The 14,888-nt window shown below is 42.1% G+C and overlaps 1 long non-coding RNA gene across 1 annotated transcript in view; it reads right to left on the bottom strand.

The window, feature by feature from the left end:
• The window catches only part of LOC141110145 (uncharacterized), a 59,100-nt gene that overhangs the window by 23,521 nt on the left and 20,691 nt on the right, over window positions 1-14,888 (bottom strand). Inside the window, exon 2 of the long non-coding RNA XR_012236248.1 lies at window positions 8,492-8,678. This is a non-coding gene — a long non-coding RNA (uncharacterized lncRNA). The remainder of the gene's footprint in view (window positions 1-8,491; window positions 8,679-14,888) is intronic.

The raw sequence follows: 14,888 nt of genomic DNA, 5'->3' as shown, positions 1-14,888 counted from the left end.
ATTACCAAAAGTATTGGGACGCTTGCCTTCACATGAACTTGAATGTCATCCCAGGCTTAGTCCGTAGGGTTCAATATTGAGTTGGCCCACCCTTTGCAGCTATAACAGCTTCAACTCTTCTGGAAAGGCTGTCCACAAGGGTTAGGAGTGTGTCTATGGGAATGTTTGACCATTCTTCCAGAAGCACATTTGTGAAGTCAAGCACTGATGTTGGATGAGAAGGCCTGGCTCACAGTCTCTGCTCTAATTCATCCCAAAGGCTTTCTATCGGGTTGTGGTCAGGACTTGTGTGTAGGCCAGTCAAGTTCCTCCACCCCAAACTCACTCAACCATGTCTTCCAATGGACCTTGCTTTGTGCACTGGTCCAAATCAATTGGTGGAGGGGGGGATTATGGTGTGGGGTTGTTTTTCAAGGCGTCAGCATACCAAGACATTTTGGACAATTTCATGCTCCCAACTTTGTGGGAACAGTTTGGGGATGGCCCCTTCCCGTTCCATCATGACTGGGCACCAGTGTACAAATCTAGGTCCATAAAGAGATGGATGAGAGAGTTTGGGGTGGAGGAACTTGACTGGCCTGAACAGAGTCCTGATCTCAACCCGATAGAACACCTTTGGAATGAATTAGAGCAGCGATTGCAAGCCAGGCCTACGAGGAATTTCAGCTCTTGAGCGCCACCCTTTGGGCCCCTTCTGCTAATTTCTTGTTTGGTGAGCATTGATTCCGAGCATGATTGTTTGTACTTTCGACTTTTGTGTGACGGACTTGTGTACTGACCATACGAAAATCTGACAACAGACCGTTGTCCGCCGAAAATTTACTAGCCTGCCATCCATTTGTTGGCCGATAGTTAGACAACAATTGTCAGAAGGAGCGTACTAACGGTCAGATTTTAGGACAACAGTCTGTCAACAGACAATCCCCTGCCAACAATCATACCGGTGTGTACGAGGCTTAAAAATGGGATGCCACTGAAGTTCATGAGCGTGTAAAGGCGGGTGTCCCAATACTTTTGGTAACATATTGCATATACAGCGAGGTGTGATGGCAAACATTCTAAATAGCAGATTTTGGGTTTACTTATACCATACCTCCCAACTTTTAGAGATGGGAATGAGGGACACCTATCAGCAAAATTATGCAGGCATAGGACACACCCCTTGCCACGCCCCCTTAAAGGAGAATTGTACAAAAAATAAAAGATTGGTTCAACCCAGAAGTGCTTTTTTTTACCACTACTATTCCTTTATATTGGCTTTTGGAATTTACAAATGCAGCAATTTAGAAACCAGATGAAAGGTTTAGCCCTGGGAAACACATTTTGATAGATAAAAAGTGCATTTTATATACATCTATATAGATCAGACCAAAATGAGGGACAAATGAGGAGGAAAGAGGGACAGAGGGACATTGCTCCAAATCAGGGACAGTCCCTCGAAATCAGGGACAGTTGGGAGCTATGCTTATACTTTTTACGCAAAATAAAACTGCAGTTTTTTGCTTTTTATTCAATTTTGCGCTTATCCAAAAAATAAGATTTAGGAAATAAAAAAAAACAAGATTTCTAAGCCTGCTGTGGTCAGGAGGGTTCTGATAACTCCTGGACCTGGAAGGGTTAAGCCAATCACGTCTTTACATATATTTATAGGAATTTGTAATAAAAGTTGACGTTCCCTGTAAGCGATCTGGAATCAGAAACCAATTTTGCAGGTATGCGCTTTTCCTAACACAAAAATCTCATTCGGGGGCCGTCATTGTGCTTTAATTTGAAGCAGCTTGGGGCGGATTAAAATCCCGTACATATAATCAGCTCCGTTTCGCACAGCTGCATCTCAGGATATCCCACACAGGTGAACGCTGTGCCTTTAAATCCACCCCGACTTACATTGAATGTTTTCATAGCGGTGACGTCACGGGGCAATTATGTCATCATATTGTGCGGGTCGGAGGTCGGGGCCATTAATGTCATGATCAATTTAAAGAGAGCAAATAAACAGCGAGGAGAAAATCTCAGCGCTGGATATTTGATACTTTGTAACAGCTGTAATGGGACCGGCTCATTAGACTCCAGACCCTCCAGCCAATGACAGGTTGGTACATGGGTGGTGCGTTTTTTTTGTAGCGATGGCGACTGTGTAAATAATAATACAGTCTGGACTGTGATACTGTCACACTGCGTTTTAAAGGCAATTTATCCCACCAGGGCCGTTTGCAAAGTGCGCATTTGTTTCAGCGCCTGACATCAAACTGTGACGCGCTAAAGTCGGATTATTTGTGGCCCGCTAATGTCAGGCCAATACATTGCTAATGGCGCTAAACCTTTCTTCTCCTTTAAATGTTAGTAAAACAAATGATTCGTCTGCCTGGTCCTCTGATTGGAATAAATAGCGTGTTCGGACTTCTCGGGGCGATTAGGCAATATGGATGGATCACACCGGGAATAACGCCAGCGTGATGACAGAGAGGTGAGACCTCCGGGAATTGTTCCTCTGAGCTGTGTTCAGAAATTGGGAACTCCACCGATCCATCATATACAAATGTTCCCGTTCTTGTAGTAAAGACTCCCTTTCTGTCCCTACAACCCCCTATTTCATACAATAAAGTAGATGGAATCTCAATCACTAAAATCTCATAGAATATTTAACATGTTCATGTCATTTCGAAAGTCATTTGCCAGCATTTTAAATCTGCAGCTTTCATTTAAAGAATATCTGGTGATCCCAGAAGTCACTTAGTAGCTCTGCAGCTTTCATTTAAATAATATCTGGTGATCCTGCCATGGAGGTCTGTGTTCAAGCACTTCCTGTTTTAGGATGACAACACTGTGTCCATGTCTCCTAACTGGGCTCCTGCGTTGTCACCCTGTCACACGGGCTTCTGATGGAGCCTCATGCCATTTCTATGGGGGTTTTGTTCAGATACTTCCTGTTTTGGGGTGACAACGCTGTGTCTCTGTCTCCTAACTGTTCTCCTGTGTTGTCACCCTGCCACATGGGCATCTGATGGAGACTACGACCATTTCGACTGATGTTTTGCATACCTCCCAACTTTTTGAGATGGGAATGAGGGACACCTATCAGCAAAAGTATGCAGGCATAGGACACACCTCTTGCCACGCCCCCTTAAAGGAGACTTGTACAAAAAAAAACAAGTTTGGTTAAACCCACAAGTGTTTTTTTTACCACTACTATAATACCTTCATATTGGCAGAGCTACTAAGTGACTTCGGGGAGGTGGGAGCAGGGTTCTGACCTGTCAGAAAAAGTGAAAGCACACTTGAGGAGCTTTTGCTACATCATTTTGGAGTAAATTACCGCATAGTGTCTGTATCTACAGTAAGTGAAAGTGAGAGCTTTAAAAAATATATATATATTGCTTTTGCAGCAATGGTCCCGATACCTGGAGGCCTAAAGGTGACCTCCAGAATCAGGGAGAGCTGACATCCTTCTTTGTAGAGTGGGTTACTAGGCACATTTTGAATGCGAACAAAAGAGATTTATTGTGTCTTAACAAGAACTGGGGGAGAGAGGGTTAGGGCCAGGACACCCTTAGGCAGATGCAATAGCAATTGGCAGTCTCCGAGACAAAATAATAGGCAAACAGCTATACAGGTTGAGGGCCTTTAAGCTGATTGCAGCAAATGTAGAACTGCATAGAACTACATGGCTCCTAGCTGTCCCTGATTTGGAGCAATGTCCCTCTGTCCCTCTCATTTGTCCCTCATTTTGGTCTGATCTATATAGTTGTATATAAAATGCACTTTTTATCTTTCAAAAAGTGTTTCCCAGAGCTAAACCTTTCATCTGATTTCTAAATTGCTGCATTTGTACATTTTTAAAAGCCAATATAAAGGAATAGTAGTGGTAAAAAAATCCCTTGTGGATTTAATTAACCTTTTTTTGTTTTGTTAATTCTCCTTTAAGGGGGGTGTGGCAGGGGGGTGTGTCCTATGCCTACATACATTTGCTAGTAGGTGTCCCTCATTCCCATCTCAAAATGTTGGGAGGTATGGAACTGCTGTCTCTTATAGCAACACTTCACTTCAATGCTTCACTGTAGATCTGCACACATAACTCACAGTTACCTATTACAGATCTTCACTCACATCTTGCAGTATCCTACTGTAACATTTCTCACTGAGCTCCCCGTCTTCTCACCAGACCTTCAGATCCCGGCTGCCCGCTGGATCCCCTGAGCTCTTCCATAGCTAACCACTCCAAGCGTCACCCACGCTACCTTCTGGGTCCCTGGCTTGAACGCTGAAGCTCTACCAACTTGTTCACATCCCCGGTTAGTGAAAAAGGCTGCCCTGGTACTTCTTCAGACTTTTCAAACCTGGCCTCTGATAACAGGAGTAGTTGTCCCTTACTGGCAACGGTGTCTCCTTTATCTCTGACCTCTGGTTCTCACTTGCCTCTGGTAACAGGAGTGGTCGTCCCATGTGGTAACTGCTTCTCCCTCACCTCCGGCAACACTCACTTCCCCGTCTGGCTGAACCTCTGCAACGATCAGGCTCCCCTCTGGCTCATCCTCTACATACGTGGCTAGGCCCCAGGCTTCTGGCCTAACCTTCAGCTGCTGCTTCACACACAGCCCCCAGGCCTCAACCTGGGGCTAAAAGAACACTGATCACCTCATTCCCCTTAAATAGATGATCCCAGCATGCAAAGTAACTACTCTGATTGGCTGAGAAATTATGTCTATTCACAACCTGTGTGGTCTTGTCATTCTAATGCCAAAGGCAGCAGTGCCACCTATTGACAGAAGAGAGAAATGCACCAGATTCAGGCTTAGGGCAAAAAGTCAGCAGATACAACTACCAATTAGCCAGGCTAGTTACCACCTAGCATAACTAAATGTGGTAGCAACCCTTCCTAATACCAGGGTGCTACACTTCTTAAGAATATGTAAGTGTAAATGACCACAGTCAGAACAGCCGATGCGCACTCATTTACTTTCTGTTGGCTGATCGCAGATCGCCAATGCAGTACTGGTACTGAAATACCACGTGACGCATTTTTCAAAAGTAGTGCATGCACTATTTTCTGTTCATTCCTGTGTGATTTGCAGCCCATTCAAATGAATGGGCTGCAGAATTACATTGCAGGAAAAATGCACAGGAACCAAACAGGATTGCAGACCACATTCCTGTGCGAATCTGCTGTGCATCGGCCCTAAAGGTCATGGGTTTGAAATGAGGAAATCAACATTTTCATGTCTTCCATGCAAAATATCCTTTACCAGCACAGTTTTTTATTGTCATTGTCCCCTGGCCAGTTTTTTTGCATTTTTGACTCATTTCACTAAGTTATAACACATGCTGCTGGACATAAGAATCATCATTTCCAGCAATGAGCACCATTGAGGCTGATATAAGGAAACGAGAAAGTTCACAAAGCAAGATGAAGCCGTGTTGTGTGTTTTGTAAATTCCTGGCACATAACTGGGAATCCTCTACTCCTTTTAGAGCTTGTTCACATGGGCGACCAGTGGGGGGCAGTAAAAGCGGGCAGTTAAGCCACAATTTTACTATGCCCCAACTTCCCACCTAATTAAAGCAATGCAGCTGCTCAGTGCTGCACCCATGCCACTACTGTGATGCTTTGCTTCTCGCCCGCTGCAAAAGTAAAGAGCATATCACATTAAGCAGGCGGTGCCGCCGCCAAACGCGTCCCATTCAAGTAAAGGGGGCCATGCCACAAACGCCCTGCAATTGTTCGGCATTTTAATTGTTAAATCAAACAGCGAGGAGGCGCCATATCGCGTGTCAATAAAGATTTTCTTTCTTCTGTAGACTATGGATCTATGTCATTATGTGGTTTGCGTGGCACAGCATGTTTTCCGTGGTACCCAGCTTGGACATAAATAAGCCTTTTATATCTCTCGGCAGCCTGAGAAATATGTTTCCTGGATTAATAATAGGAGATGAGAATGTTTAGAATATCGCAATCATCTTTGTCCTCAGGGAATCTTTCTATTTTCAGGGAAGATAATTAGATACAAATATGAAAAATTGGGAAACATCATCCAGAAGAGGAATAGACAAAGGAACACGCGAGGATGCAGTAACAGTCAGTACACCTCCAGGGGGCTCCACCATACATCCAGCCTGCACTTCTCTATGGTTGGTAGCTTTCAGCTGCTTAGCTGCCAATAATTAAGGCGTATAAACAGGGATTTTTTTTTATATAATGCAAAGATAGTTATTAAAGCAGTTATCTCTTTCTTAGAAATAAATACATGTATTTTTGAATACAACTAGTGTAAGTGCTTGCATTTGACTTGTTCATTTTCAGATTCTTCTACAGCAGAGCTTATACTGGGGGAGGGAAGGGCAGCACTAAGGGCCAATCAGGTACTAAATGCACATGTGCTGACAAGAACCATGTAGGAGAGAGCAGAGTACGGAAAAACTTCTGTTTCTCCTTTACTATCCAATCACAGGCCAGGGGCAGAGAGGTGACCAAGCTGTGTTGCTTATCTGCAGCAAAGAAAAGACAGGTCACCAGACTGGCTGTGCTTTGTGGTTGGGTTGTGTAAGTTTCAGGGCTGGGCGGATGCTATGGAGTAGGGATGAGTGGAGTGATGTCAGCCAAATTAGTTTCACAGCAAATAAAAAAAAAAAAATCTCATAGCTCCCAACTGTCCCTGATTTCGAGGGACTGTCCTTAATCTGGAATAAAGTCCCTCTATCCTCCTCATTTTGGTCTGATCTATATAGATGTATATAAAATGCACTTTTTATTATTCAGAATGTGTTTCCCAGTGCTAAACCTTTCATCCAATTTCTAAATTGTTGCATTTGTAAATTTCAAAATAGAATATAAATGATTAGTAGAGTCACTGTTTATTTTGCCATTTAACGGGAGCACGCTATTTTGAAGCCCGACTCATTTGGTATTTATTTACTCGAATACACTACCTTATCTTTTATTTTGTACAAAAATTGGGGAATTAAGCCCAGGTTCACATTGGAGCGATTTGACATGTCACCCCTGATGAAGGTATCAAAATACTGGAAACGCGTCGGGTATTAGGGTCCACCACCCTTCGGAGAGTACATATGTTAATTTGTATTTCATTCTTTGTATTGGTGTTCTGTTTTGTTTGTTTGATGCATTATTGTAATGTGTAGACATTATACGTCTTTTTTTATCCTAGACCATATTCAATTAAAAGAAACTTTTTTATACTTCAGAGTTGGTGGCCTTTCAAAGTCCCATTCAGGGGGTATTTCTTTTTGTTCTGTTGCACCAGGGATGGGACCACCATACTCCACATCTGACATGGTGGAGGTCTCTTCTTTTTTTTTGATAAACTCAAATAGTGCAAATATTGTGCAATAAAAACAATTGCAACTACCATCATTGTTATTCTACAAGGCCTCTGCTTTCAGAAAATATACACTATATTACCAAAAGTATTGGGACACCTGCTTTTACATGCACAAGAACTTTAATGGCATCCCAGTCTTAGTCCGTAGGGTTCAATATTGAGTTGGCCCACCCTTTGCAGCTATAACAGCTTCTACTCTTCTGGGAAGGCTGTCCACAAGGTTTAGGAGTGTGTCTATGGGAATGTTTGACCATTCTTCCAGAAGCGCATTTGTGAGGTCAGGCACTGATGTTGGAAGAGAAGTCCTGGCTCGCAGTCTCTGCTCTAATTCATCCCAAAGGTGTTCTATTGGGTTGAGGTCAGGACTCTGTGCAGGCCAATCAAGATCCTCCACCCCAAACTCATTAATCCATGTCTTTATGGACCTTGTTTTATGCACTTGTCCAAATCATTTGATGGGGGGGGGGGATTATGGTGTGGGGTTGTTTTTCAGGGGTTGGGCTTGGCCCCTTAGTTCCAGTGACCAAGACATTTTGGACAATTTTATGCTCCCAACTTTGTGGGAACAGTTTGGGGATGGCCCCTTCCTGTCCCAACATGACTGAGCACCAGTGCACAAAGCAAGGTCCATAAAGATATCAATGAGCGAGATTGGGGTGGAGGAACTTGACTGTCCTGACCTCAACCCGATAGAACACCTTTGGAATGAATTAGAGTGGAGACTGCGAGCCAGACCTTCAACATCCGTGCCTGACCTCACAAATGCACTTCTGGAAGAATGGTCAAACATTCCCATAGACACACTCCTAAACCTTGTGGACAGCTTTCAATGAAGAGTTGAAGCTGTTATAGCTGCACAGGGTGGGCCAACTCAATATTGAACTCTACAGACTAATACTGGGATGGCATTAGAGTTCATGTGCGTGTAAAGGCAGGTGTCCCAATACTTTTGGTAATATAGTGTATATTTTGTATATTGCTCTGGGAGGGTTAAGAAATTTTGTAGCCAGTAATGCAGATTTCAATGTGTCCAAAAAATGTAAACATGGGGAAGTGGTTCATTTCACCTTCCCCACGACTCCAACATATTGGCCAAAATGTCAATATTTTACTAAAGTGTTCTTATTTGTGCCAAAATTCTCAGTTTTACTCACCCCTGTTATGGAGGATGCAGTGGTAGATTCATCCAAGAAAAGAAGGGGACTTCCCCAATTCTAGTGGGGACCATTCATGATAATCAGTGATTTGGGGCAGCTGTTGGAGTAGACAGTGGAGGAACGCGGTACACACCTGGACAATATTCCACATATTTTTGGCACTCCTTTTCGGTAACAGCCACACCTGCAATCAGGGGAAAGAAGTCCTATTACAATACACACAAATTATAGGCGCCGTCAGACATTCCTAAAATCCCTAAACTTTTAAACAAATCTGTTATATTTTTTATTGTTGCTATAATAACATTCGTCCAATTTTGGAAAAATAATATAAAATGTTCTTCTGTGGAAATTAAATAAACTCATGAAAAATGAACTGGCATGTTCTAAGATCTGGTAGAAACAATGAGTAAAATGAGGAGCCCCAGAGAAGTTCATGATTGCGAGGATTCGCCATACATTCTACTGCTAAACCAATAATTTGATTTCTATTATACATTATCTGATATTTATTCACTAACACATTTTTCATCATAGATTCCCTGCCATCTGGAATTGTTTTGATGCTGAATGTTAGATGCCGATTTCCGCAACCTTGGCTGAAGATGTTCACCCTGCACACTCGCCACTCTCAACTGGCAAATCACATTACTGCCTGTAGATACCTAAACTTCAAAGGCCCCAATCACATACAGTCGTATGCAAAAGTTTAGGAACCCTTGACAATTTCCATTATTGTCATTTATAAATATTTGGGTGTATGGATCAGCAATTTCATTTTGATCTATCAAATAACTGAAGGACACAGAATTATTTCAGTAGTGAAATGAGGTTTATTGGATTAACAGAAAATGCGCAATATGCATCAAAACGAAATTAGACAGGTGCATAAATTTGGGCACCCCAACCGAAAAATCACATCAATATTTAGTAGAGCCTCCTTTAGCAGAAATAACAGCCTCTAGATGCTTCCTATAGCCTGTAATGAGTGTCTGGATTCTGGATGAATGTATTTTGGACCATTCCTCCTTACAAAACATCTCCAGTTCAGTTAGGTTTGATGGTTGCCGAGCATGGACAGCCCGCTTCAAATCACTCCACAAATGTTCAATAATATTCAGGTCTGTAGACTGGGATGCCCATTCCAGAACATTGTACTTGTTCCTCTGCATAAATGCCCGAGTAGATTTTGAGTAGTGTTTTGGGTCGTTGTCTTGTTGATATATCCAGCCCCGGCGTAAATTCAACTTTGTGATTCTGATTCCTCAACATTATTCTCAAGAATCTGCTGATATTGAGTGGAATCCATGCGACCCTCAACTTTAAGTAGATTCCCAGTACCGGCATTGGCCACACAGCCCCACAGCATGATGGAACCTCCACCAAATTTTACTGTGGGTAGCAAGTGTTTTTCTTGGAATGCTGTGTTCTTTTGCCTCCATGCATAACGCCCCTTGTTATGACCAAATAACTCAATCTTTGTTTCAACAGTCCATAGCACTTTATTCCAAAAATTACTCAAGCGACTCCGTTTGTGACGTGTGTGCAGAAAAGGCTTCTTTCCCATCACTTTCCCATACAGCTTCTCCCTGTGCAAAGTGCGCTGAATTGTTGAAGGATACACAGTGACACCATCTGCAGCAAGTTGATGTTGTAGGTCTTTGGAGATGGTCTGTGGGCTGTTTTTGACTTCGCCTTTGCCTCTCCAATATTTTCTGTGGTCTGCCACTTCTGGCCTTAACAAGAACTGTGCCTGTGGTCTTCCATTTCCTCACTATGTTCCTCACAGTGGACACTGACAGCTTATATCTCTGCGATAACTTTTTGTAGCCTTACCCTAAACCATAATGTAGAACAATCTTTGTTTTCAGGTCATTTGAGAGTTGTTTTGAGGCCCCCATGTTGCCACTCTTCAGAGGAGAGTCAAAGAGAACAACAACTTGCAATTGGCCACCTTCAATACCTTTTCTCATGATTGGATGCACCTGTCTATGAAGTTCAAGGCTCAATGAGCTCACCAAACCAATTGTGTGTTCCAATTAATCAGTGCTAAGTAGTTACAGGTATTCAAATCAACAAAATGATAAGGGTGCCCAAATTTATGCACCTGTCTAATTTTGTTTTGATGCATATTGCGCATTTTCTGTTAATCCAATAAACCTCATTTCACTACTGAAATATTACTGTGTCCTTCAGTTATTTGATAGATCAAAATGAAATTGCTGATCCAAACACCCAAATATTTATAAATGACAATCATGGAAATTGTCAGGGGTTCCTAAACTTTTGCATACGACTGTATCACTTAGCGGGAACTAGCATTCCCATGACATTTGTAGGACTTAAGCCCAGTCTCCTGGTAACACTCCCTTTTACCCCAAAATGTTACCCCCTCCAAACCTTCATAAATGACTCAACCCAGTTTTGGAGTAAATGGCCTTTACGGCCTTATTTATTAACAACTTATAAAGTCACATAAATAACATCATAAATAACCATAAAATTTTAATAATAAACTTTTAGGGGTAATGTAAGAAAAACAACCATACCACAGGTCACTGCCAACAACTTCTTTGAACTTTAGGCCTCCAGTCGGAAACCCCTGGCTCAGAGGCCGTACCCCAACCTTCGCAGTGACCTAACCTTTTTACCCCTTCCAGGTTAACCCCTCGTAACCTAGAAGTACCCGAAATCAACCCCCATCCCTCCATGGATGGGTACCAGAACAACCCCCATCTCATGGATGGGTACCAGAACAACCCCCATTCCATGGGTGGGTACCAGAAAACAACCCCCATCCCCTGGATGGGTACCACATGTTCCATACATGTAACCTATAACTTCTCCTATTCCAGTGACCCAACACTGCCAAGTCAGCCTGACCCCTCCGTTACCCCACATGACGAACCTAGGGCGGGTGGGTGGGAATCTCTTCCTCCTCTGTTCTCCGACTGACGTCACTTCCCCTTCTCCCTTCCTCTCTGTTGCTATGGACCCTGACCTCACACAGCCCCTCCCCTTTTCTAAAAGGGGAAACCGTTCCTTAAAATGACAACTGTGCTGTCCAGCACTGTCATGCCATCCCTGCGCCCATTGCTTTTGTCATTAGCTCCGGGACTTCTTTACGTGATTTTCAAATTTGCATGTTGCACAGGACCAGCCTTGGCCGACCCACCAGAATTGTAACAATACATCTGGACAGGGCTGTACCCTTGGTACAATGCTTTGCTTCGTAGCTGTGGGATTTTTATGTTGGGGTGTACCACCCGTTAAACTCGCCCATTGAGTTTAAAGGGGCTACACTGCAACTGCGAAGCGAACACTCGGCTCATTTCTGGAGGTGGCAGTAGAGCCTCCTGAACGTCTGTCAGATGCTGCGGCACCCACTCTGAAACACGATCCACTGCAGATTGCTTTTCAGATGGCAATAAGCAGTACTGCTAATATAAAAGAAGTCCTAGGCACTGCTGAAATCGTTGTCTCAATCTAAAGGAATATAATAATTGAACATCTATGACACTGTATATAATGTGGTATCATGTAATATCATGTGAAGCATAAATTGTCTGATCTGATTACAGCTCATTACAAGCCTCATAAAACATTGTAGGTTGGCGCTGGGATTGGCTCGGCTCTGTTCCTGCACATGCTGTCATTTAATCATCACATCGCTCGCCAGACTCTGTCTCACTTTCAGACATTATTGCGGTAGATGGATGATATTATGAGCTATAACATCACAATTGGTTATTGCTATATTTTGTATAATCTTTTATAGTACTTTATTCTTTTATGTCTTTTATATTGCACTTTTTTAACCTATACACTACTTTTATATCTAATATATATATACAATATATTTATATTATTATTATTATTAAACAGAATTTGTATAGCGCCAACAGTTTACACAGCGCTTTACAACATGAGGGCAGACAGTACACTTACGATACAAATCAATACAGGAGGGATCAGAGGGCCCTGCTCGTTTATATAAGTAATATCTATATTTTACATTGGACGATCTTTACAGAAAACACCAAACCTGTTTTCTCTGTGAAGTCAATTCAGGCAAACGTGAATTACCTGTATATTATAGAGATCAGTGTGGAAGCCTACACAGATATGGGGACAGCAAACTAAGCAATGCACAAAGTGTGGTGGGACATGAGCCCAGATCCCCTGTATTGCAAACCTATGGCACTGTCTAATAAAACCATCTTTGCTTAACCAATTGCCAACCGTGCCTTTTCTGACACCTTTTTTGCTAGAAAATTACTTAGAACCCCAAAACATTATATATGTGTTTTAGCAGAGACCCTGGAGAATAAAATGGCGATTGTTGCAAATTTTTATGTCACACGGTATTTGCACAGCGTTTTTTCAAATGCAATTTTTTGGGAAAAATTTCACTTTAACGAATAAAAAATAAAGAAAACACAATATGTTACCCAATTGTTTTGTAAAATATGAAAGATGATGTTACGCCGAGGAATTAGATACCCAAAATGTTGAGCTTTAAAATTGTGCACGCTTGCGGAATTGCGGCAAACTACGGTACAAAAAATTTTGTAGTATTTTTTGTAATAAAGACTTATTTTTTAGAAATGTTTTGGTCTCATGTTGTGCCCACAAAATCCACTGTTTTTTTTAGTTGAGGTGTTTCAATTAATCTCTTTTCCTGAATAATAGTTGGCAGAGTGGAGGTCCTCCCTTTTCTATATGGTACTTAAAAATCTTCATAGGTGACACTTTTAAAATTTCTACAGGTTACAGGTTTGGAGTTACAGAGGAGGTCTAGTACTAGAATTATTGCTCTCGCTCTGACGTTCATGGCGATACCTCACATGTGTGATTTGAACACCGTTTACATACGTGGACGTGACCTACATAATATGCGTTCATCTCTGCGTGCGAGCACAGGGGGACACGGACGCATTACATTTTTTTTATTTTATTTTTCTTATTACATTTTTTTATTCTAACACTTTCCCTTTAAAAAAATGTTTTGATCACTTTTATTTCTATCACAAGGAATGTAAACATCCCTTGTAATAGAAATAAGCAGTGACAGGTTCTCTTTATGGAGAGATGTGGGGTCAATAAGACCCCACATCTCTCCTCTACAATGTAAAGCATTAGATAAAAAATAAAAAAAAACATTGATCTAGTGCTTTAAACAAAAAAAGGGCCGGCTATGTTCTCTCCGCTCATCTCTGTTACCAGCCACCGCAGCCACTCGATCGGTTCCTGGGCACACCGTTCGTCCAGGTGACCCCTCCCACCGCTTCTAAAAGTGATCCAGCGGCAAATCTGACTTTTATCGGTTAGAGAATCGCCAGCTGAAAAAGACAATACTTGGCTTTTGCCATATTGCTGAATTTATAACCCCGGTATTCCACTGCTAACCGAGGATGTCTTTTGTCTATGGCCTGATTGGCAAGTGGTCGACCTGTCAGTAACATAAAACGAAAAGTCTGCCTCACACTGGGCCATAGTGACATACCTCCCAACTGGTGATTAGGAGGGACTGTCCCTGATTTGGAGCAATGTCCCTCTGTCCCTCTTTCCTCCTCATTTGTCCCTCATTTTGGTCTGATCTATATAGTTGTATATAAAATGCACTTTTTATCTTTCAAAAAGTGTTCCCCAGTGCTAAACCTTTCATTTGATTTCTAAATTGCTGCATTTGTACATTTCAAAAGCCAATATAAAGGAATAATAGTGGTAAAAAAAGCCCTTGTACATTTAATTAACCTTTTTTTGGGGGGTTAATTCTCCTTTAAGGGGGTGTGGCAGGGGGCGTGTCCTATGCCTACATACATTTGATAGTAGGTGTCCCTCATTCCCATCTCAAAATGTTGGGAGGTATGATAGTGACCACATGTCACAGGAATTGAGGGAAGTAAACGTGTGGGTAAGTTTATAGACTTCAGGATCATTCAAAATAATAGAAGTAAGCTAGAAATCATTGACATACAATGTGGAAATGAATGTATTATTTTACATTTTGATCATAGATAGGCTTTAATGTGGGTTTTGGTAAACCAGCTCATTCATTCTTCAGTTCTTTTTTAGACACCACTAAAATCTACCTTAAAGCGGACCTTCACCCTCATCTATTACTTTCAGGATTTTCTTCCTCCCTCCACACAATTACACACTTGGATATTAACTTGGTAAAATAACTTTTTTTAGCGGATCCCAGGCCAGTACTTTTGGCATTCCCGTCTAGGCAAGTATGACACCTCCCTTTCCTGCCTGAAGCCTCCTGGGATACTGACGTCATGCATCTCAGGAGGCTTCAGAGCAGTCTTCAATGGGGTATGTAGTGGATGTTGAAATCCATTGCCCTGTGCATGCGCTATGGCATGTCATCAGGGAGCTGGCATCA

The sequence above is a fragment of the Aquarana catesbeiana genome, linkage group LG10 (assembly GCF_042186555.1).
Source record: "Aquarana catesbeiana isolate 2022-GZ linkage group LG10, ASM4218655v1, whole genome shotgun sequence".
NCBI lineage: Eukaryota > Metazoa > Chordata > Amphibia > Anura > Ranidae > Aquarana > Aquarana catesbeiana.
Note: the sequence above shows the minus strand (reverse complement) of the source record. Positions and strands in the feature narration are given on the sequence as shown.